Below are 22,964 nucleotides of genomic sequence, written 5' to 3'. Positions count from 1 at the left end.
GAGGCAGGTCAGGTGATCTGGTATTCCCATCTCTTTCAGAATTTTCCACAGTTTATTGTGATCCACACAGTCAAAGGCTTTGGCATAGTCAATAAAGCAGAAATAGATGTTTTTCTGGAACTCTCTTGCTTTTTCCATGATCCAGCGGATGTTGGCAATTTGATCTCTGGTTCTTCTGCCTTTTCTAAAACCAGCTTGAACATCAGGAAGTTCACGGTTCACGTATTGCTGAACAGAGACATAACTGGACTTCAGCAGATGATGTTTTAAAATGGGTTAGGAGATGCTCTGTTGAATCTGTAGCTAACTCTCTTCTGAATTTGAAAATACTCTGAGCTTTATAACTCAGGTTTATGTGCAAGAAAAATGCCCCCTAGATCTATAATCAGCTGTGTATTGACTTTGCAATCACATTCTTTTAGCCATAGGAAATATAAGATTATTAAGGAAAATAAAAAATAAATGCAAGTTCAGAAAGTTCTTTGCTAGTGTTACTTTGTTTTCTAATTTTAAATATTATTACTTTAAAGTGATAACAAAAAAAGCCATTTGGAGACAGGACAATATTATCACATCTGGAGAAACTTAATAAGATTAGGACAAAGGCTCCATTCTCTTCCTGATGCACATGTGCAGTTCTCATTAACTTTCATATTATCTCAAGGAAAATAGTAGAAAATGTCATGCACCATAAACATTCCATACAAAGGGGGTTAATTAATAGGCACATGTAGTTTTAATGCAGATGTTACTATTAACTATGATAAGTGTTCTCTAATAGCTGGTGTCCACAGATAATTAATGCTCACCAATCCCCACAGTACCTAGAAAAAAATATAATACACTGGTGCAAATGACTGAACCATTTTTAATAATCCCAAATAATTTTGAAAATATTCTTAAGATTTATATATTTAAAAATTTATTGATTAGGCAAATCCTTAAACATAGATATGCAATTTCTATAAAATGGTTTAAGATAAACTGAACACCAAAAAAAAATCACTTCCCAAATTTCCTTTATCTGCACAATACTAGGTGTGAATATTTGCCTGTCTTTCTAATACCAATATGTTATTTTAATACTTTATATATATACAGACTCCAAGCCTCCTTTGAAAATAAAACTAATTCTTGAGAAAAGAACTGTATTTTTCTTTCTCCACTCATTTTGGGTCATGCCATGCCTCATCTATTGGATTTCTAACACTGTATATTTTTAAATGCTTATGTGAAGAAAGCATGATTACAAATATTAACAAGCCAAGTGTATGTGTGTGTAAACATGTGTGTGGTGTTAGAAAGTTAAATAATTACAGTCCAGTGGATAAATCTATGTATTTTGATGCATATTTAACTCTATTAGTCTCAAAATTTCCCTTGGCTTTTCAAAATACTGCATCTGATCATTTGTCATTTCTTTAAAGTAAGGTGGAATTCCAGATACAGAAAGGGACCACTCAGATCCCCACCTCAAGAAAGGAGTCAATGCCCAGCTGTGAGAAGTGTGGTTAGTGATCACTTCTAGCCGTGACATCTTGGGCACCCACTACAGCTTTGCCCTGGGGTTCTGCAGTTGGGAAAACCTGTAGTTAACCAACAAGATGGTGATCCAAGGCCCTAACCATTTCCACCCAAGTGGCACTCCCCTAGTGGGCAATCTTTCTTGTTGAGCAGAAAGATGTTTTATCAGGTCCCTGTTACTGTCTGATGACTTCTCCCGTCCAAGCTTTCCTCTTTATTTTCATGGAGACTACTCTCCAATAAGGACTTCCCTGGTGGCTCAGATGGTAAAGAATCTGCCTCCAGTGTGAGAGACCTGGGTTTGATCCCTGGGTCAGGAAGATCCCCTGGAGAAGAAAATGGCAACCCACTCCAGTATTCTTGGCTGGAGAATTCCATGGACAGAGGAGTCTGGCAGGCTACAGTCCATGGGGTCACCAAGAGTCGGAGACAACTTATTAACTCTTTCAATAAACCCTTTGTTCCCTTAACTTCGCAGTGTCTGCTCCCCAGAGAGTTCACCAGCAAATTATATTTCAAGAAACTTGGGATCTGATTTGAGATCATAAAGGTAGAAAATACATGAACAGACAGTGATAACCAGACTCTGAGTTAGAGAGAATGAAGTAAAGGAAAAATGAGAAAAGAAGTTAATTTTCTAAGCTATAGAGAAATATTGGTGATAAAGAAATCAACAGAATAAAAAGGAAAATAGACTACTATGATAGAACATGTATATAAATGTTGTTCCAAACACCTCTTAAATATTGCCAAACTGTATCATATTTGAAATACATATTAGGTACAGATTTTGTATTAAAAGGAAAATTTTTTGTTGTAGTGAAATAAATCTAAATGAGTAAATCCTATAAGTGAATCTACTTAAGACTAAGATATAATTTATAGTATGTACATGAGCAAAACTGTGTTAGTCTATGCTAATATGAGATCAGGGAAATCGCCTCATTATTCTAAATCAAGTTTTTTGTTTTTTGGATGTGGGTCATTTTTAAAGTCTTTATTGAATTTGTTACAACATTGCTTCTGTTTTATGTTTTAGTTTTTTGGCCATGAAGCATGTGGTATCTTAGCCCCCTGACCAGGGATCGAACCCAGAGCCCCTGCTTTGGAAGGCAAAGTCTTAAACACTGAATCACTATGGATACATGCAAAATGTCAAGGTTTCCACATGGATTTCCACAGATCATACTTGGAGAAGCACTGTTATTGTCAGTGTGGGCTGCTAAATACAATTCTGTTTTGAGATGAGGAAGACATCAAAACACCATAAAAATTTATCTCTAATGCTCAACCGAAGTAGGAAAACAATGGAGAAAAAAAAATCGTACCCGATATGGCCCTGGGTAACAATGGGAGAAAATGCAACAAAAAAGCATGCATACATTTGCAGTTACTTTAAGTAGTTTTCAAATATTTTCATACAAAATCCCTTTGTTGTGATGCATTTGCAGTAGTTAACTCAATGTGGAGTAAGTTGAAACATGTGTGTAATACCATCAGTGCATCGGGTAGAAGCAGGAAAAATAGTTGACTGATTAAGTGTACTGTTCTGAGGGCTAGCCTAGAATGGTACCATTAACTCCTTGACTGCCAGAGCTGAGCTCCTATTGTCAGCTTTTCAGGGCCAAGTTTCAGGAAAGGGGAGTGTGGGTGTCCAACACAAAGCATTCATAGGTGATAAAAATACTTCCCTGCACAGTTGAGCTTCAGCCCAACATTTTTATTTGTTCCTATTCTTATTTCAAAATAAAGCAACTTATAATAAAGCAAAGAACAAAGCTTTCTAAGTTTTAAATGGAAAAGAGTTTCAGAAAGAATCTTTCTGGGTGGGTAGGGGTGGTTATTGACAGAGACTCTCACCAAACTTTAGTCAGACTCCCACCCTTGGGCTTTGTCCTCAAGAACAAGAATCCTGCTACATCCATTTCATCAGAATCCCCCTCCCTTGATATTCACTCACCCTTGATGTTTGATTATTGTCTTTATCCTCCACCATTCCCCAGGTGATGTCTGATCTCCCCAGCCTGCCTTCAGCAAGACTCTTGTCAAGTTGATTTTAGTCTAAATCTTCCCCATCTCTGAAGTCTCCTCTTGCTAATTTTCTGTCACTGTTACCCATGCTGCTCCTTGGCTATGTTGACTTAAAAAAACACCACAGTGTGAGAGCTGCAAGTAAAGTTTTATTGGGATTAAAATGAGGACTGCAACCTGGAGACAGCACCTCAGGTATCTCTGAGCAACTGCCCCAAAGAGATGGGTGTGGAGAGGTCGGTATACATGTGATTATATGTGATTTTGGGCGAAGGGAAAATACACGCAATCAAGTACCTATTTTTCCAGAAGATTTCTGGTGGTCTTGTGAAGCTTGCTGGTCACAAGGGACAGGCGTTACTACGAAGGATTTTAGTGTTTTGCAGATAAGAGGAGGCACAAGAATTTGGGCTCATAAGATTGACTCCTGAAAACATCTAATTATCCCAAGATCTGTCTTGCCAGTTTTCCCCCCGAGCACAGAATGCCTCATTTCTTCTCTAAACTCTGAACTCCTTTCAGGGGTGTTGAAAACCAGCTGCTGCAGAAGCACAGGATTTAATCTTTGTAGAGGTAGACGGCAAGTGCCCATGGCAAGTGCCAATTGCTAGTTGACAGCTATAAATCCCCACTTTTGCTTGGTGTGCTCGAAATTGAGCTGGTCTCTCCTTCCCTGCAAGACCCTTCTTACAGTGGTCCCTTCTGGAATAGTCTTCCTTAGTGTCTTTAAGAAACATCAGAATTCTTTTCTCTTTAACAATATAAAAAAATTTCCTTTTTCTTTCTCATTGAGATTTTCTGAAGCAAGCATCTGTATCTTTATATCTCCTCCCCCTTCTGCTCCAATCCTTCTTGTGTAGCCATACTTGCTAATGTTTATTTAAGGTGGCCATGTTTATAATGGATATATGTTTACTTACTCTGGTTCACCATACTCTGATGTCATTTGTCCTCTTCCACTGGTGGTCTCCTGAGTCCGTGAGAAAGAAAGGGTAGAGCTAGCTAGTGGATATTAATTGCACAAAGTTCCTGGCTGGCATCCTAACTGATTTAAGCAGTGGGGAGCAGACAACTGTCACTGACGAGGATGTGACAGATGTGCGGACATTTTCTGTCAGGCATGTCATGATGGGAAAAAAAGTCTGAGAACTAACTAGCTGACAAACTTCTGGGATGAGTGTGCTGTTCTTACATATGAATTCTCCTAATATGTTATGGCCTAGGTAATGACTTGGGGAGTGATTCTGCCTACAGCAGGCATGCTGGTCAGCCTGGTGCAAAAGCATTTAGCTTATTGAAAACCAGCTGAGGATTTTGTGGAAAGTGGCTGGAAGGAGAGAGACTGCAAAAGTGTGGAAGTGTGGGGCAGGAAAAGAATCAGCAAGATCTGCTTACTGGGGACCCATTATGCTTATAGAATGAGTGATGTTTTACGAGTAATTTCATTCTGCTAATGGTTCAACCCAGGAGAGCATCCCGGCTCCACTTATCGGGAGGGAAGATCCCAGCATGCACTGTGCTTTCTTGCTGTAGTGGCCATTGAAGAGATGTCTCAGTGGTTGAGACTTTGTCTTTTGGTAGATGTGTCTTTTCTCAGCAAAAGCAAGCAGAGCAAACACTTTCCTGCTTAGTGAAAGTGTTATTTGCTCAGTTGTGTCTGATTCTTTGTGACCCCATAGATTGTAGCCCACCAGGCTCCTCTATTCATGGAATTCTCCAGGCAAGGATACTGGAGTGGGTAGCCATTTCCTTTTCCAGGGGATCTTCCCGACCCGGGGTTCAACCCTAGGTCTTCTGCATTGCAGGCAGATTCTTTACCTTTTCAGCTACCAGGGAAGCCCTTCTAAGTTATTTGCAAGTGTGGTGTTTGTATAGTTCCCATTGTAACCAAATCTCTTTCTACAAATTGTGTTTGGAGACCAGTGTGTAGAGCAGGATGTAGGGCAGGAGATAGAAGCATGTGCATATTTTCTAGCCAATACGAGTGATATGTCTAGAAATATTATAAAGGGATACATGTTCCTGAAAACAGCAGCCTGGGCTCTTAGAAGCTTTAGAAGTTGGTATCAGAACTGCAAGTGGGGATCATCTAATTTCTTTCCAGGCTATTTTGACTCATTCTTGGTCTGAACAGCATCACTGGGTTGGGTACACATTTCAAGGACAAATGACAAGCTTATTATTGCAGCAGTGGCACTGGTGAGTGAGTCAAATAAAATGCCATCATTTATTCTGGAAAGGAAGGAGGAAGAGCAAAACAAAATCTATAGACAGTTTTTCCCTTCCTCTGTCCTTGGAGTCTTTTACATGCCAATTTCCTATCTAAAGGTGCCAGGCAACTCATTTGGAGTTATTAAATGCAAGCTCGAGCTTGTTGTTTGCATAAATGTGTGGTGCTATGTGATAGAAGCCTAAAGTATAATTTAGGTTGTTGCTTCTAGCGTAGACACCTGAATTGGTAGCTTTTCTTTTAAAAACAAAAAGTAATTACACATTGGTACGTGTCCCCATTAGCAGTTCAGTGATAGTTATAGGGCGAGAGGCATTCAGGGGGAGAAGTATGATCCCATGTATTAATATTCATGAGCTTTGTAGACACACTCACTTTCTGCCCTTAGAAATGAGAAAATGTAATGAACACATTTGTAAGGTTGAGATGGTCTATGGCTGTAAATGAGGTAATGCCAAAACAATTAGATTGTAAATGAAAATTGCAGTAGATCAACATGTTGGCTAGTTTATTCAATAGCTACAATTAACTTTGAATAGTGTTTTTCCACCAAAATGAATTCAGAGCTCTTAGTCAATCAGTCAATAGCATTTTTTTCAGTTTCATGGTAGTACAGGGGGAGGTAGAGGTGGGCAAAGGCAATTCCGATCTATGCATACAAGGCACTTAAAAATACTAGATGACTGGCTGAAAGCTCAGAATCCTTTGAGTCCTCAGATCAGATTTTGTTTAGATCACACTTCAATTTAATCTCTAATTTGTTTAACCCCTAATTTTTAAAGGTGTTCTGAGTAAAGGAAAATTGAACGAAAGCAAGGGTTTTGTGTTTCATCTTTCACTATCTGATCTAGTCTAATTGATACCTAGATTTTGTATACCTTTATACATTTATCCTCATATCTGGTCTTTCATTAAGTCTTACTGATTTTTCCATGTTAAAATGTTCTCACCTTTCCCTTTCCTCTTTTTTCATTGACGTGTAGTTGATACACAATGTGGTAATTACAAGTGTACAGCAAAGTGGTTCAGTAATGCATATATATTAATATGTATATGTGTGTGTGCACAGCTGACTTTCTCCTTCCACAAGAATGTCACAGGTAAGTGCAATAGCACTTTATGAACTCACAGGCTTTTTATCAGACTCTTCAACCAGACTCTTTCCCCTTCCATTTAATCCCATACAAGGCAAGTAATTGAGAAAATTTAACCTGCATTCAAAGCTATAGCCTTGAATACAAAAGGACTCGTCAGGAGAAGAAGGGAGCAAATTCTAATGGTGAGCACTGAGGAGTAGACCAAGGCCTTCATTCTTGGCAGTAATGTTAGCAATTCAATGACATTGATGACTGAAGAGTTACTTTTTGAGCCTTCCTTGATGGCTCCCACATTATGTTGTTTGTATTAGTGGTAGAGAACCATGCAGGTGGTTTGCAGTCTGCTTTTTAAAAAATATTGATAAGAGAAATAAACAGTGAAATCCTGGTAACCTCTGATACTCTGATCTACTGTCTTCACGTTCTCATTTCAGGACACATTTTCCAAAATGTCTTTAGTATTCTTGATGTTTTTCTTTCTTTTCCTCTTAATTTTGTTTAGCAAAGCCAGAAGCTAAACCTTATAACCTTAATGAAGCAAGGGTGAATTTGGCAACGGACACTACTAACCTTAAGAGAAACGCAGTGGATGTTTCCACTTCCAATATTTCTGTTATTGTTGTTGGTGTATGTTGGCCAATTTTAAGGTAATAAAGTTGTAATGAACTTTCTAAATGAAGCTGCCTTTGCTTACTGCTCTGTGAGGAAAAAAAAAAATGGAATTAATTTGGAAGAATCGAGACTGGCCTCTCTCTGTCTCTCACATACACTCACTTCCTCCTACTCTCATAGATGACCTGCCAGTATCCCCTTTCTTCCTGAAGACTTCTTATCAACTTCAAATCTTAGGCCTATGAAATTACACTTTTGTCTTGCTGCATATAACCTGCTCCCTCCACTGTGAAAAGACAGATTCTTATCTTCACCTTAGAAGAAAATGAAAGATAGCTGGATTTCCTCTAGGAAAGGGTGAGAGGTAGAAAAGCTGATTTGCTAAAAGGATGGAGAGAGGTGTTGAATGGATTTCCTCTCATTCAGCTCTAGGGTGAGCATGGTTCCTTCCAGATGCTTGAGAGGTATTCCAGAGGAGGGATGGGCCCTGCACTCCAGGTGAAGAGCCCCGCAGAGCCTAGGATAGAAAATTCAGATAAAGCCTGAATTCTGCGCCTTCCAGTTTCCTGAAGAGAATCCCTTTGAAATTGTCCCCTCTGAAAATGCCAGTTAGACCTAGCTAACTTGATTATCGGGCTGCCTGGTGCTCAGCGGTAAAGAATCCGCCTGCCAACGCAGGAGTAGGTTCGATCCCTGGGTCAGGAGGATCCCTTGGAAAAGGAAATGGCAACCCATTCCAATATTCTTGCCTAGGAAATTCCATGGACAGAAGAGCCTGGTGGATTTCAGTTCATGGGGTTGCAAAAGGGTCAGACACGACTTAGAGACTAAACAATAAACCTGATTATGAGATGTAAACCGAGTTTGTCTTTCCTCTGTCTGAGAGCATCATTTTTGCAGTTTCAGAAGCTGTCATTTACATACAACAAAGAATAGAGTTCTAGATTTTGGCTATGAGAGGGGAGATTTTTGTTCAAAAGCTCTGAAACGGCATTTTTCTTCTAGAAGGTGACTTTTCTCTGATTAACGATACACTGCTTCTGGGGCAATGATATCTCAAATGACTCCCTAGACATTTTCTGACACCACTGCCAGAGGTGGCAGAAACTGAAGTGACCTCATCCTTACTACTTTTCATAGTTCACACAGAACTCACCTTAATCTGTGTCCTCCCCATACATGACATTTAACAATTATATGTCTCCTGGACCCCTGGTCTGTGTTAGATGGAACTCTTTAAAAAAGAGATAGAAACCCTGACTCAGTTCAGTTTAGTTGCTCAGTTGTGTCCGACTCTTTGCGACCCCATGAATCGCAGCACGCCAGGCCTCCCTGTCCATCACCAACTCCCAGAGTTCACTCAGACTCACGTCCATCGAGTCAGTGGTGCCATCCAGCCATCTCATCCTCTGTCGTCCCCTTCTCCTCCTGCCCCCAATCCCTCCCAGCTTCAGTCTTTTCCAATGAGTCAACTCTTTGCATGAGGTGGCCAAAGTACTGGAGTTTCAGCTTCAGCATCATTCCCTCCAAAGAAATCCAAGGGCTGATCTCCTTCAGAATGGACTGGTTGGATCTCCTTGCAGTCCAAGGGACTCTCAAGAGTCTTCTCCAACACCACAGTTCAAAAGCATCAATTCTTCGGCGCTCAGCCTTCTTCACAGTCCAACTCTCACATCCATACATGATCACTGGAAAAACCATAGCCTTGACTAGACAGACCTTTGTTGGCAAAGTAATGTCTCTGCTTTTGAATATGCTATCTAGGTTGGTCATAACTTTCCTTCCAAGGAGTAAGTGTCTTTTAATGTCATGGCTTCAGTCACCATCTGCAGTGATTTTGGAGCCCCCCAAAATTAAGTCTGACACTGTTTCCACTGTTTCCCCATCTATTTGCCATGAAGTGATGGGACCGGCGCACTAAGTGTGGCGGTGTGTGGCCGAGAGGAGCTACCCCACGCCCGAGGCCAGGGGCAGAAGCCAGGAGGAGCTACCCCGCGCCTGAGGCCAGGGGCAGAAGCCAGGAGGAGCTACCCCGCGCCCGAGGCCAGGGGCAGAAGCCAGGAGGAGCTACCCCACGTCCGAGGTCAGGGGCAGAAGCCAGGAGGAGCTATCCCGCGCCCGAGGCCAGGGGCAGGACCTACCCCATGCCTGAGACCAGGGGCAGCTGCTGGGAGGACCAACCCCACGTCCAAGGAGCCGTGGCTGCGCGGGTGCAGGAGGGCCTAGAGGAGCTATCCCATGTTGAAGGTCAGGAAGGGCGGCGGTGAGGCGATACTCCTCGTTCAAGGTAAGGCGCAATGGCTGCGCTTTGCTGGAGCAGCCGTGAAGAGATACCCCACGCCCAAGGTAAGAGAAACCCAACTAAGATGGTAGGTGTTGCAAGAGGGCATCAGAGGGCAGACACACTGAAACCATACTCACAGAAAACTAGTCAATCTAATCACACTAGGACCACAGCCTTGTCTAACTCAATGAAACCCCGACTCAACCTACCTTAAAAAAAAGAGAATTTATTGACTCACATAACAGAAAAGTCTGGGCATTAGCTGACATCAGGCTTCTAGGTGCTTGGGCTCGATTGCTGTGTTGATGTTCCATTTCTCCTAATCTCTCAGCTCTGCTGTCCTCTGGTTTTACCTAATTCAGGGAGTCTTTCATCATGTGTTAGCAAGAGGGTCCCAGCAGAGAGATTCTCTTTCCAAAGAGTTCCCAAATAGAGGTAAAGCATTTATTGAATTTGAATGTGTGCATGACTTTGAGTGGTTGACACATATCATGTTATTTCAGCTGCCTTCCAAGCCTATAGCTAGAAAGTATGTCCCCGTTTTCTGCGCAAGGAACTAGAGCCATTAGTAAAGAGATAACTTGCCAAATGTTTATACCCACACCTGGTAAATGGTGGCAATGGGATTTGAATCCAGAGTTGATTAGCTCAGCCACCATACTAGTTTGGAATTGGCTCCCAGAGGGATGACTTGGATCACGTGCCTATTTTCGAATCCATTATTGTGTCCACAGCAGGAATCCTCTGATTGACTGGGTTTGGATCACTGACTACTGTTCAATTCCAAGCAAAATAAACGGACTGAAAGTAGATGAGAGGTGTATTTTCCCAAAGGAAAGTCAGAAGGGAAAATGGATTCTGGCCAGAACAGAACACCTGATTTCTACTACTCTGTCCATTGTTTCACATGGGTTGATTTTGTCTCTTATTCTATAATTCATAGCCCAATATTGGACACATACTAAATGCTGATTGATTAAATATTGATTGATGAATCTCTTGAGGGGGTGGGTTTTGAGGTTAATTGGCTGTTCTTAAATTTGTGATATGTTTCTGGAAAAGGAACTGGAGGTCAAAAATGTTAACTCATGTTTGATTTTACAATGGATTGTATTGGGGGCAAGAGCTTGGTATCCAACATTTTGTAGGAAGCCTACGAATGCCATAGTTTTATATATCTAAGTGACCGTCCTCGTACGTGTGATGTAAAGTTTCCTAAAATGACAACAAGCAAGCCAAATACAGTGAAGAATGACCTGCCTGTGTTTTATTCAGGATATTCATGGGAAAGGAGCTACAGGAGGTACAAGGAGAAACTGTGAAACTATGAGGTGAAGGAATAAAGGACTGTGGAAAGATCCACTGTACTGGGGGCTGGGAGGGGTACTGGGTGGTTCAGGTTGGTTGGATGGAGGGGAAGATTCAGGAACCTAGAACTGGAGTACAGCCTTATGTTTTGAAGGCAAATTGGTTTAATCATTGACTGTTGGAAGAAACATGATTAACAATATAGGTGTAAATATGAAGCAATCGTGGATGGAGGCTCGCTGATATACCACCATTCTATTCACTCTCACTTATGTATTCATTCAGCAGGTGAAGTTCATGAGCATATACCAGAGGAGCCCACTTTTCTAGGGTGGGTCAGATAAAGCTTTTGGAACAGGTGACATTAAGCTGAGACTAAAGATGATTAGTAGTAGTAGCGTGTGTGTGCTCAGTGTGACCCCATGGACTGTAGCCCACCAGGCTCCTCTTTCCATGTGATTCTCCAGGCAGGAATACTGGAGTGGGTAGCCATTTCCTTCTCCAGGGGAATCTTCCCTATCCAAGGACTGAACCCGGGTCTCCTGTATTCCTGGCAGATTCTTTATTGTCTGAACTACCAGGGAAGCCCATAGAGGAGGGAAACAGGGAGATAATTTGGAGGCTAGAGCAATAATCCAGACAAAAGAAGATGGCTTGGGTCATGGGGGTCTCAGAGAAGTTGCTGAGAAGTGGTTGTATCCTGGATGTATTTTGAAGGTGGAACCAACTAGACTTGCTGCTATGGAATGTGAGAGAAAGAGAGAAGTCAAAGATGGTTCCAAGACTTCTGACTCACGGAAATGGAAGAAAGACCATTGCTGTTCACTGAAGTGAGGAAGGCTATGGGAAGAACAGGTTTTAGGGGGAAATTCAAGTCAACTTCGAACATGTAATTTCAAGATGCCTATTAGACATCCATGTGGTTGGTTTCTGACCTTCCTGCCCTCCATCTGTGAATTTGGGACAGATGGAAACAGTCAGTGCTTTTTAATTGTCTCTGACTCCAGCACTGAAGAGAATGTGACACACAGTGAGAATTAACTTTTGTCCAGTGTTGACTGAATGACTGATGGGAGATGAGACAGGAAAGGAATATTGGCACCAGAACATGAAGGGCCCTTGAAAGAGAAAGTGAAAGTCGCTCAGTCATGTCCAACTCTTTGAGACCCTATGGACTGTAGCCTGCCAGGCTTCTCTGTCCATGAAATTCTCCAGGCCAGAATACTGGAATGGGTAGCCATGCCCTTCTCCAGGGGATCTGCCCAACCAAGGGATTGAACCCAGGTCTCCTGCATCATGGGTGGATTCTTTACTGTCTGAGCCACCAGGGAAGGGCCCTTAGGGGTTGGGAAATGAGGAGCCTTTGAGAGTCTTCCATCAGGGAAGTAACAGGGTCAATGCTGTCATTTGGGAAGACTGACTTCATAGCTGTCCCATCCTGCTTCCAACTTGCAGGAGGCTGTCACCACCTACTCACTGAAAAGCCACTCTCCCAAAAACTTCCTTTCATTCCCAGATTTTCTGATGTCCCCACAGACAGCCTGATCACTGACTTGTGGCTCTGTAGCTCTTCGGACTTGGTGTTTTGACTGGGATTTCCCCGAATTTGAATGTTGACTTCATTTATTGGAAGTTTATTCTCTCTGTATTCAAGTTCCAGTGCTGTGAATCCAGCCCTTGGTACTGGCCACCTCACCAGGCCACTGCTTGACCTGAGGGGTAGTCTAGACAGCAGCGTGTATAGGTAGACGGGATGGGAAGGAGGGAGGCTGCGGAGAACAGGAGGCCATGGCCAGGTAGAGGGTCGTGGGAATGACTAGAACAAATACAGACTTCCCTACAAAAGGAAGGAAAGCAGGCATGCTTAGGTTGATTTTGTACCATTTATTTTCAGTATTATACATGGTCACAGACTTTTATTACCTCAAGATAAATTTTGCACCAAACATTATTTTAGTTGATTCTTCACGAACTTTACACCCTTTGCAATTTTTCTTCACACTGACTTTTTTCCCAGCAGGATTCTCACAGATAATTTTTCACAATCAGCTTTTTTTCTTTTAGTTTATATGATGTTATCTTGAATAATAAATAGCCACACGGACTCAAAGAAAGCACATTTTGAAGACAATATTTCATCTTTTTTTAGCTTTGTTAAAAAGCACCCAAATCCAGACCTACACATTTGTTTACTATTGAAAATAATTTAAAGATAGTAATTAAAATGACATTAATTAAATTGCTCTAGACTTTTCTCATTTTGTGGGCGTCACGCTCAGTCATGTCTGACTCTTTGTGACCCCATGGACTGTAGCCCTCCAGGCTCTGCTGTCCTTGGAATTTTCTAGGCAAGAATACTGGAGTGGGTTGCTATTTTCTACTCCAGGGGATCTTCCTGACCCAGGGATCAAACCCACATCTCTTGCATCTCCTGAACTGGCAGGTGGATTCTTTACCATTGTAGTATTTATTCATTTGTCATCTATTTCAGTTTTTGTATTTATAGTTACTTTAACCCTCATCCTTCCAAGCTCCCTTCAACTCTTGGCAGCTGTGACAATCAGCAAAGGAAAAAAAAAATCTGTCAAAGGTGGGATCAGGGACACCAGTGTCAAGAAATCCACACAGGTTGATGTTGCTTTAGCTATAGGTTAAGTCAGAGTTCCCAGACTGCTGAGCCTGTTTTCCATGAGGAGTTTATTAAACCCATAGATGTTGAGCTCCACCTTCAGAGATCTTGATTTAGACAGTCTGGGGAGGCCTGGGAATGTGTATTTTTAAAAACACTTATTTTATTGACATATAGTTGATTTACAATGTTGTGTTAATTTCTGTTGTGCAGAAAAGAGATTTCACTACTACATATATACGTTGCTATTGTGCTCAGTCGAATCTGACACTCTGTGACCCCATGAATTGTAGCCTGCCAAGCTCGTCTGTCCATGGAATTTCCCATGCGGGAATCCTGAAGTGGGTTGCTATTTCCTACTCCAGGGTATCTTCCCAACCCAGGGATAGAACCCACGTCTCTTCTGTCTTCTGCATTGGCAGGAAGATTCTTTACCACTGCACCATCTGGGAAGCCTTATATGTGTATATATATAATTCTTTTTCATTTTTTAAATTCTGGTTTAGTATAGGATATTGAATATAGTTCCCTATATATATGTGCTGTACAGTCGGATCTTGTTGTTTATTCATTCTGTATATTACAGTTTGTATCTTCTAATCCCAAATTCCCAATCTATTCCTCCCCCCGCCTCTGCCTTGGCAACCACAGGTCTGTTTACTATGTCTGTGAATCTACTTTTGTTTCATAGGTAAGTTCATTTGTGTCATAGTTTAGCTTCCACATATAAGTGATATCATATGGAATTTGTCTTTCCCTTCCTGATTTACTTCACTTAGTATGATAATCTCTAGGTCCATCCATGTTGCTGCAAATGATACTTTTTTCTTTCTTTTTAATAGCTGAATAGTATCCTGTTGTGTATGCGTATTGCATCTTTATCATTTCTCTGTTGATGGACATTTAGGTTGTTTCCATGTCTTGGCTGTTGTGACTAGTGTTGCTATGAGCACTGGGGTGCATGTATCTTTTTGAGTTATAGTTTTGTCTGAATATATGCCCAGGAGTTGGGTTGCTGGATCATATGGCAGCTTTTTCAGTTTTTCAAGGACCCTCCATATTGTTTTCCATAATGACTGCACCAGTTTATGGGAATGTGTATTTTAATTATTAATTAATTATTAATCCCCATGTAATTATTCAGCATCCCTGTGTTTGAGAACCAAAACTGTGTTTCTCTTTTGAATCAGACTGGGTTGGATTTCAACTATTTCATTTCTTTTCTTCCCATGGGTGATATTAATTGCCCTCATTTGGCCCTGGTTTTTATCTATGGGCTTAGCTTATATATGTGTGAGTGTGTGTGTGTGTGTGTGTGTGTGTGTGTGTCTAGGACAAATACTAGCTTAAACAGAAGAGATTTAAGTCTGAGTGATATATTTTGATAAATATATTGCATATATTTAACAACAGGCAGATGGTGGTAGCCAGCAGTGGATGCTGTGGTTCTAACAGATGGCCACACAGGGACAACTTCAGGGAAAGGTTGATGGGAAATCGCGATTTGGGGAAGGGAAAACAGACAGATGCCCATTATCTGTCCACTGGGAGGCCAATTCTGCCCATGTGGAAAGGGTGGAGCATTGGAGATGGGACCGATGGACTACTGAGTTAGAGGCTGGGAGGAAGGCTCTAGGTGTTTGTAGTTGGCTGGAAAGGAAAAGAAGACATTGATTGAGGGAGAGAGGCATAGCAAAAAATAGCTACCAACCAGAATGGTATTATTTCAAGGTATTAATCAGAGTATTCCAATAAGATTTCCACCTAGTACTTAAAGATCTTCGTCCTAATTTCCTGGGATGAGAAATGCTGGGCTAGATGAAGCGTAAGCTGGAATCAAGATTGCTGAGAGAAATATCAATAACCTCAGATATGCAGATGACACCATCCTTATGGCAGAAAGGGAAGAACTAAAGAGCCTCTTGGTGAAAGTGAAAGAGGAGAGTGAAAAAGTTGGCTTAAAACTCAACATTCAGAAAACTAAGATCATAGCATCTGGTCCCATCACTTCATGGCAAGTAGATGGGGAAAAAGTGAAAACAGTGACAGACTTTATTTTGGGGGGCTCTAAAATCACTGCAGATGGTGACCGCAGCCATGAAATTAAAAGACGCTTATTCCTTGGAAGACAAGTTATGACCAACCTATGCAGCATATTAAAAAGCAGAGACATTACTTTACCAACAAAGATCTGTCTAGTCAAAGCTATGGTTTTTCCAGTAGTCATGTATGGATGTGAGTGCAGAAAGAAAGCTGAGTGCAGAAGAATTGATGCTTTTGAACTATGGTGTTGGAGAAGACTCTTGAGAGTCCCTTGGACTGCAAGGAGATCCAACCAGTCCATCTAAAGGAAATCAGTCCTGAATATTCATTGGAAGGACTGATGCTGAAGCTGAAACTCCAATATTTTGGCCACCTGATGCAAAGAACTGACTCATTGGAAAAGACCCTGATGCTGGGATAGATTGAAGGTGGGAGGAGAAGGGGACGACAGAGGATGAGATGGTTGGATGGCATCACTGACTCAATGGACATGAGTTTGAGTAAACTCCTGGAGTTGGTGATGGACAGGGAAGCCTGGTGTGCTGCAGTCCACGAGGTTGCAAACAGTCAGACACAACTGAGCTACTGAACTGACTGACTGATAATAAATCTCCCTTGTTCCTGGGTTTCCCTGGTGGCTCAGATGGTATCAGATGGTAAAGAATCTGCCTTCAACATGGAGGATACAGGTTCAATCACTTGGTTGCCATTTCCTTCCTGGAGAAGGAAATGGCAATCCACTCCAGTATTCTTGCCTGGAGAATTCCATGGACAGAGGAGCCTCGTGGGCTACAGTCCATGGGGTTGCAAAGAGTTGGACACGACTGAGAGTAATGTTTTCACATTTCACTTTAACTGTTAACTGTTCTGTTCCTTATTTTATGCCCCCATTCTGAAACCTTGGTTTTTATGTTTATATCCTTGCTTAATAATCTAATCTTGGTGGGAGGGGAAGTTAGATGATTGTTCATCTTTTCCAATTTCATTTGTTTAATAGTCCATCTTTTTTCTTCATGGACTTGAAAAAATAGCTAGTATTTATATACCATTTATGGCCATTATTATATGCCAACAACATTTAAAGCTTTTTTTATGTATTGACTTATTCAATGTTCATAAAACCCTTTTGGGACACATAGTGTTATTATTCCCATTTTACCAATTAGAAGTCAAGGCAGAGATAAGATAAATAGCTTATTCAAGAAGTGGATCTGGAATCCACACTATTAATATTAATCAGTACACTTTTTCAGCCACCAGTAACATATTGAAGGATACCCTTTAAAGGTCATATAATTTTGTTGCTAAAATCTCCAGTAGCTACCCATTATTCTTAGTATAAAAGGCAAGTGAGTATTTTTATTTTGGCCTATAAAGCATGTTAAGATGTGGCCTCTGCCTACCTCTGAAGCTTTAATTGGAAGTATTTGCCAGTTCAATAATTTGAGCTATTTACCAGGGAAATAGTATAGATTTTCCTTTGGTTCTTTCCTGCCCCAGGACCTTTGCACATGCTCCCTCTAATCTCAGAATATTTACCCATCCACTCTTAGTAGACTGACTTTTCCTCAGAGAGATGCTCTTTGGAGGAGTTTGCTTCCTGTTCTCTGTATAACTCCCTATGTGTGTGCTTTTCAAAGCACTTATCATAAATTATAACTGCTTTGTTTAATTATTTGCACTTTGTCTAAATCCCCCAAAATGTATGTTTCATGAATATAGAGACTATTATGTATCTTGTTCCTTATCCTAATATCCCCAATATTAAGCACAGTGGGTGACACAATTTAGATACTCAATAAATATTTGTGGAACAAATGAATGAAAACTGCTGCAAATGGGGACATGTAGAAGTCAATATAAAACAAAAATACATAGCATGATATTACAGTGAATTATCAACTTACATAAACAAATATTTACGGGCAACCTTCCACAAAACTGGCCCTTTCTGTCTCTGTGACTTTTCTTGAACATCTCCCTCAGAGATTTTTTGACATGTTATTTTATGTTGTTTTTTTTAAATTTGTGTGTTTTTCTTTCTTTATCAAAATGTAAAGTCGTGTAGACGGAGGCTGAATTAAGGTGCCTTTGTGTTCCCTTGACTCAGCCCACTGACTGTCATGTAATAATAAAAAATGTTAAAAAGTAAAAATATTTTTTAATGAAAAGATTATATGAGCAGGAGATACAAAAACCTGTAATTCAAGATTTCTGAATTAAAATTGTTGGTTTATTATAAGAGACAAGAGGACACAGTAAACATGCCTTAGAAGCAAAATAACATTTGAGATATAAAAAGAACTCATGGCAACAACATAGTCACGTTCCTAGACCATTTGTGACTAATTACAAATATTGAGTTGCTGGGATATACAGAAATTTGTTAGATCTTTTCAGTTTGGGAAGTCAGAAAGAATTCCATAAAGAAATGAGGATTTAAATTTATCCTTGGGGGATGCTAGGGTTTGGATAATGTCAATAGAATCTACCTTTACCTGTTTACCACTAATGAGGTCTGTTTCTGTCATGTATTGACTTTTTTCCAAATGGAAACCACTTAAAAGTCTATAGATTTCTAAACTGACTGGGTAGCATTTGAAATGGTAGTGCTATCAAAGTAAGAAGAGAAATGAATAAAAGGAAAGCAATTTAATAATGAATTCTTGAAGTAACTTTGCAGTTTATTACCCATACAAAAGAACTGATCCATAGAATTTGATAAGATAAAAATATACAATTATTATCTTTCACTCTTAAAGGGATTAAGAAAGGAATTGCTTTGGATTTTAATTATTCCACCACTTCAAATTTACTTCTGAATTGAATATTTAAGTCCATTTGAGTTGTGAGAATTGTTATTTCTAAGACGGAAATTCTCTGCATCCAACAGGGCTCATCCCTTAGGGTGCCAAGGATACGTGAACATCTGTGGTTCAATGACTAAGAATGTGCACGTGGAGAAATTCTGCCCCTGCAAATAAAGAGCATCAGGCAAAGCAATTTTCCAGCCAGATGTGTGCGAGATTTTAAAAACTAGAACAGGTCACTAAAGCTGTTGAACAAGTTGAAAAAGAAAAAAAGGTGTTAACAGTCTCAGCTCTTCAATTTAGAGATTGTATCTGAAATTGGCTAACTACCTTTGAAGGAAAAAAAAACTGATAGGCCCAAGGCAAGGATCTACTTTTCTGGATGAATATACATGTGCAGGATGTATGTCAAGGGAATGCTTGAGATCAAGACAGTTTTCTGGTGCTCAGTTGGGGGAGTGATGGGGTGTCAATGTGGCTTCCCATTAGGGGTAGTTGGAACCTCATTGAATGGGCTATACGTTGGAGAATAGGCCGTTCTGCTCATCAGTGCCCTTGTTTTGAGGTATCTGGGGGGTTTTGTGATTGCTGTGGCCTTCTCTCTGCTTAGCCCATGGTTTTCACTGAACACAGTCCTCCAGGTGTTCATTTATCAGCTGCCAAGTCACCACAAATTGCAGGGGGAAAGGAAAACACAGCTCAGTAGGAAGAGTTAGGGTACAGGTAAGAGGCTTACTTTCTAAGCCTAGATGAATAACTTGCTGAGTAAAAAACATATATTCATGAAGAACATGTAAGAAATGTGCCACCTCAAGACCCCAGTTTGTACCATGCTGTGTTTTGACTTAGGGAGCAGCCAATTTGACATGTCTGTGAAAGGAGGGAGTGTTGATTCTTTCAGTCACGAAAACTACGTGAACTTTCAGAGCTCTCAAAATTCCCAGGTAAACAAAAGAGGGTCTTGTGCTGTTTTCTCAGTTGGAGTCTGTTTAGAATAAAATCGAGCTATTTCCCCAATGGCTTCAAAAACAGTCATTGATCATTATTCAAACAAGGAAGAGCATAGTCTCAACTTAAATCTATTAACATCTATATTTTCTTAAGGAGTTAGGTTATGTTTTAGACCTATTCATCATTAAAAAAAAAAACCAAAGCAAAACACAACAAAAACTCTTAGTAAAATAAGATTGGTGAAGATTACCTATCCATTAACAGTGTCTTTACAGTGTTTTCAAATGATTCATTTAATGAGTAAGCTTTACACATCAAATTTTAATCACATAAATATATCTGATGTTAAGTAAATAAGCACTTCTTGTTGTTTTGGGCAAGTATCCTAATTCCTATTTCCTTTGTTTTTCTAAGAAGTCTTTTTTTTTTTTTTTTTTAATGCTGAGAATTTACTTCTAAAAACATGGTGTATTGTTTTGTCTCAGTGCATATAGTGGATAGATAGGTTCTCATCGAAAGATGTTGGGAGTTGTCTGAAGTGATGTCATATTAACTTCAAAAACAAAAACATCAGCTTAACTGACTAGTTAGTTAGGCAAAAAAAAAAAAAAGTCATTTAGTGTTGTCATTTCTTTCTCTTTAATTTTTTTGGAGACTTGTGTATATAGAGTCTGGTCCAGTTTAGCAAAAAATAAAGTAACCACTCTAGTGAGAAATTATGGTCTGGTGTTCCATCTAATTTTAAAGAATGTTGACTCTTCTCAATTAAACATCGTCATCATTGTATCTACAGTAAACGTATGAAAAACCATGGCTGATAGTTTATAATGATGGTAACTTTTATTTATTGAACTCTCAGATGTTGTGTTTTTTTTTTTCATTAATTTTCACAAATGACTTAATGAAGAAAGATGTATCATCTTTATTTTGTATATGAGGGTTCTGCAGCTTTGGAAGATTAAGCAACTTTTCCAAGATCTGTAGCCATGTGGAGCTCAGTTTAAAATCCCTACTTCTAAGTCACAAGCTCTTGTCACTACACAATGATTCTTGAACTTTTAGATTTCATGAACCAGCAAAACTTCAAAAAGCAAAAACAAAAGATCCTTAACTAAAATAAACTTGACAATTTTTTATATGTCCAAATAAATAGAAAATAAAAATTAAAAGAAATAATCAGCTACTCAATACAGTTTTATGAAAGCAATGGTGTTTAATTGTTTATTATATTTTAAAATATTAACATATAACATTTTTCATATCATGTTGTATTTCTAGAAGGCCAGGAAGTTGTGAATGTGTCTGATTCCTTATCTGGAGGGAAATCTTACTTTGAGCATGTGTGTAGCTAATGTATCCCAGGACATTTCAACCACAAAAAAGCAAGAAGGTCACATCTTAGAACAAAGAGCAGTTCTTTCTGGGAAAGGACAGTTGGTAACCTTACACCAACATGCTTTTGTAAATACTAGTCCACCTTATCTTTCTCATTTTGTCCAAGACTGTTGAAAACTGCCATGGGCCAGTGGAGGCCTGAGGACAAGCATTTGGGAACCATGGAGAACAAAACATTGCTTTCTTCACCTGTGTTTTCAAGATAGGGAAACAGAAGGATGGCCAGGTATAGATTTCAATATCACCTTTAATGATATAAGAAATGTCTATTGCCATTTTGAGGACTGCAGCTGTTCTTCCGTATCTTCTGCAAGTTTCCCTGTGTTATCAGAAAGCACAGCTTTTTCCCCATTCCCTAAGGCAATAGACAGAACTGGGTTTTCCTTTCCTCTTTATTGTTTTCAGATGTTTGCCAGCTCTCAAATGACCATTTTCTTTTACTGATAAATTTGAAGGAAATTACAAATCCCTACACACAGAAGGCCAGAAGTGTCCCTTTAAGCCTCTAGATAACAAAAAGGGACTGTTTCTTTCAACTCTGGAATCAACTAAACAATTGAGTAAGGGGGTAACTCCATCAGTAGAAGCTGAAATAAATCCATCCCTAGAAACAACCACAGTTCACATAATAAGTCAGTTTCCAGTGTGTAAATGAACCTGAGGAACAGTGTTCCTCAGTGTCATTATTAAATTAAATTAATCTAATGACAACATTACATTTGTGCAAATATAAAACTAAGTATAAATTCTTGATGCTTATGACACTTCTAATTATAAAACTGAAGTAAATTTACAAATTAAATAAGAATAAAACTCTAAAACCAATGAAAATCAAATTAACAACTTTAATCTGATGTGGCAATGAAGTTTCATTGAAATTAAATTGCTGTTCCCAGTATGAATATGTTCCTGACAGCCATGGTGCAGGTTTTAGAATTTGGCGTGCCTGTGTAGTTGAAGCAGTATGGTGATCCCAAAGCTTCTACCATTTCTTCATTTGAACTATGGAGAAATTTTGCATCTTGATCTCATTTACTTTCATTTGGCATAAATGCACCTTTTATTTTATAAATCTCTTAATACTCTGTTAATTGAAGTACTACTTGGCAAAATGATGTTGAACACAAAGACAAAGAGATATTTGCAGCTTCAAAAAAATTTAAATACAAGGGCCATTTCCTATCTTTATATCTCTACCACTTAAAACAGTATGCCAGCACATAGCAGGCCCTAAATAACATATGTTGAATGAATGAATAAATGAATATCAGCTCTGATATAAGGGAGTGAAAGCGAAGTGAAAGTCGGTCAGTCGTGTCCGACTCTTTGAGACCCCATGGACTGTAGTTCATGGAATTCTTCAGGCCAGAATACTATAGTGAATAGCCTATCCCTTCTCCAGGGGGCTCTTCCCAACCCAGGGATCAAACCGGGGTCTCCTTACAGGCGAATTCTTTACCAACTGAGCTATGAGGGAAGCAATGATTTAATGCCCGCTGGTTTGGGACATAACTGGCTATAAACTCATGAGGGCAGGGGAGAAAATTAATTTTCCCTCTACTCCCCTGAGTTCTTGGCTAAGACCTTTATGATAAAAGACTAACAAGAAAAAGAAAAAAAACAAAACAAAACGGGACAAAAGCTTATTAACATGGAAACTGCATGTATACCTGGGAGATACCTAAGGGGAAAAAAATGAGTAACTCCCTGAGGTGGCTTAGAACTCCAGCTTATATACCACTTTCAGCTAAAGACAAAAGTGAGGTCTTTATATGATTTTACTTAGTTACAAGTTTTGTAGCAATATATTTTTCTGCATAGCTTGATCACTGTGTCAATGTATGATTGTGATATATAATAGGAAATATAAAATGTTTAACCTGGGACATTGTGTTTAACTGTGGTGTTGGAGAAGACTCTTGAGAGTCCCTTGGACTCCATCCTAGGAGTCCAGTCCATCCTAAAGGAGATCAGTCCTGAGTGTTCATTGGAGGGACTGATATTGAAGCTGAAACTCCAATACTTTGATCACCTGATGTGAAGAACTGAC

The sequence above is a fragment of the Bubalus kerabau genome, chromosome 3 (assembly GCF_029407905.1).
Source record: "Bubalus kerabau isolate K-KA32 ecotype Philippines breed swamp buffalo chromosome 3, PCC_UOA_SB_1v2, whole genome shotgun sequence".
Lineage (NCBI taxonomy): Eukaryota > Metazoa > Chordata > Mammalia > Artiodactyla > Bovidae > Bubalus > Bubalus kerabau.
The sequence above is the reverse complement of the archived record's forward strand: the minus strand, read 5'-3'. Positions refer to the sequence as shown.